Source organism: Monopterus albus, unplaced genomic scaffold (assembly GCF_001952655.1).
Source record: "Monopterus albus unplaced genomic scaffold, M_albus_1.0 scaffold1724.1, whole genome shotgun sequence".
In the NCBI taxonomy this organism is placed as follows: domain Eukaryota; kingdom Metazoa; phylum Chordata; class Actinopteri; order Synbranchiformes; family Synbranchidae; genus Monopterus; species Monopterus albus.
This window is the reverse complement of record NW_018129600.1, coordinates 1-2,933: the sequence shown is the minus strand read 5'-3', so window position 1 is coordinate 2,933 and position 2,933 is coordinate 1. Positions and strand designations below refer to the sequence as shown.

Sequence of the window (2,933 nt, the reverse complement as noted above, 5' to 3'; positions counted from 1 at the left end):
GTCTGAATACTTTCCGTACGCACTGTACATCCAACACCACTTTTTATAAAGTTCCATTATTGTTAGTGTGAATATTCAAGAGCTTTATATTGTAAAGGTGTTTCAATTGTGCTTAGTCAACATCAGATCCCAATATATTTAGGGCATTGCATTAAGCATTCTGCCCTGCAAATTTATGGCAATAAAAAAAAAAAAAAAAAAAAAAACCAAAAACAGTGCATATGTCATTTAAAACAGGAGACAGTTAGGCACTGTTCTTTACCCATGTGGGAGATTTGACCTCTAGGCAAAAAACTTTTGCACTATTTGGTATAGGGCCAAAGTAAAGAAATTTACCAAATAAATCATGGACTCAATTCCCAAACACTGCTCATGATTTAAAGCACAGAAAAATGGTTGCCAATATTGTGCAACCACTTGTGCAAATGACTTAATGATTCTCCATGCTTAAAACCAATACAGTAAAACAAAGTTCAAGCAGCAGCACAGGTTACCTATACTGTCACTGCAGAGCCCCCCTGATTTACTTGTTTCACTGTACAAAAAATGAAAAGTTTTGTCCAATGGGCATTAGTAAACATGTTTAACAATAATATGAAATACACAGGATAAATAAGCAGTAGGAGAAGTTTATTTTCAATTATGAAAATCACTGACTTATAAAAGTTGGCACTCTTGAAGCTGCAAAAGAAAAGTCAAAATTAATCACTGAAGACAATTGCTTATTCTTTACCATCTAATGAATTATGTCATTGTGGTATAGTTTGAATTTTGTACAAACTGAAGGAAGTGTAGCGTTATTGTTGAGGTTACCTGCAGCACAAGGGTAGACACATTCTGTCACAGCCTGGTCACCTGAGGGGTTTGAAAGAGAGTCACATTTTAACATGCAATTTGTTGTTCTGACATTTGTCATCAAGTTCTGTCATTGTGTGCCATGATCTAAGGGATAGGAGAGATCCAAGTGTTTTACTTGGCTGGTAGTAGTCATAGATCTCGACCACAGCCGGCTTCAGGTTCTGCACTGGGAGCTCTTGTACAAGTACCAACTGGAAGTTGACTGGTATCACTTTAGGCAACTGTGGGCAAAAACCAGTGACAGTTAAAAGCAGTGCGCAAAACATTTGCCCTGCATCCCCCACTGCAAATTCCTGACCTCTTGAATGTACACCACAACGTGATCTTCCTCTTGTTCAACACGATCCACCAGCAGAGCACCTTTGAGCTGTGAGAAGATCTTCCGAGTTGGTATCTAAAAACAAAATGCATGTTTCAGGTGAAATTCACCATGTTACTCACCTTGTTCATCGACTCTGGGTCAGGGATGAACCCAGAGAGCATTTTGATATCCAGGATCACCATGTTTGTACTGGTCTCCTTTCCACTGTACCTGGAACAATGACACGTTACTCAGGGAGAGTTGACCTTCAAAGTAGTCAGCCCCAAATAGTGTGCTTGACATTTGTAATAACATTTTCATCTAAACAATGCCAATGCACTGTATTACAAAGTGATGATGTTCAGAGTCAGTCCTGAGATGTGCTGCTGCAGTCGGCCACTGGTCTGACACGCACACCGAGAGTCGTGACTTTAGTAGGAGTTGGGATGTTGTAGTGAAGAGAGATCTGGGAAAGGGACAAGTTTTAATATTTCCTGAAGTCAAAGACCCCGAACCACGCATTGCTATACAATATTAATCATTTCTGGGCTGTCAAACCGTGACGTCACCTGATACGCCAGCTTGGCAGCTGAGCAGAGCAGTAGACAAAACATGAAGAAAATAATGTGTGTGGCTGGTGTTTTCGTGGTGTGTATCTAAAACAATTTGACATAACATTACACATTAAGACAAATATTATGGTTACTTTTACCGTCATAATAACATTTGTCCCTGACTTGAGCCCTTCTCTGCCTTAACTATCCTTGCATTTAACAGCCTGAGGAGACATCCTGGCTACACTAAACATTCCTAGACAACAAATCTCTGAATATCTATCTAACTAAAAAATAACCTAACATTAGTATATCCAGATTTATGGAGCATCCTTCAAGTATCACCTCATCCATTTTTCATGATAGTTGTAGCTTAGTGTAATTAAATGCCATACCTTGAGATTTAAGGCAGCCTAGTTAAACCAACTGTTTCACCCAGTCTCTTATAAAGTGTAAACCCTTTACCCAGAAAGGTCAATACTAGACGGACTAGATGTGATCTGACTGACCTGCACTGAAACACACGCAGTACCCTTCACGTCCAGGCTGTAGCTTACTATCACCCACTGCAGCATCTTCTCCTGGTAGAGCAGTTTGTTTTTCTGGTTCACATGAAACACCAGCAGGCCACGGGAAGATTGGACTGTCACTGTGCTTGACCCCATTGGACTGAACACCAGAGTGGCGTAGAGAGCCAGAGCCTGAAGAGCCACCCCTGTGTCCTGCCACACACAATGTATATTAAGAAACCACATACAACAGGTCTTAAATAGCGTTCACTTAGTCAGCTTTCAACACAACATGATGTACTTTTTTACCCTACAACCTTTGTGTGGTCCAAGATCTGTCAGTCTTCACATCTCAGGTGCTGTGAAAACCATGTCTAAATTGTGATTTATATTTCACTTAGTATTCTTTGACAGCATGGCCTGACACTCCCTCTTTGGGGAGAAATAATGTTACAACATCTCCCAAGCTTCAATATGAATGTTCTCTTTAGCACAATTTTTTTTTATTGTTCTGCCCAAAAAAGAAACCTAAACTAAAAACCTTTAAAAGGTTATTTACATTACCTCTCCCCCCCAATGTTGTACCTGTGTGGAGGAGAAGCCGCCATAATAATTCTGCTGGCTTGTCAGCCACCTGACAATAAGGGGGGCGTAGCCCAGGTCTTCAGCTGTATGGGAGGAACAGAGTTTGGCCAGCAGCACATAGGCGCT

The 2,933-nt window shown here is 40.6% G+C and overlaps 1 pseudogene; it reads right to left on the bottom strand.

Moving 5' to 3' along the window:
- Positions 1-609: 609 nt before the first annotated feature.
- On the bottom strand, positions 610-2,930 carry LOC109953869 (alpha-1-inhibitor 3-like; annotated as a pseudogene).
- Between the last annotated feature and the right edge of the window lie 3 nt (positions 2,931-2,933).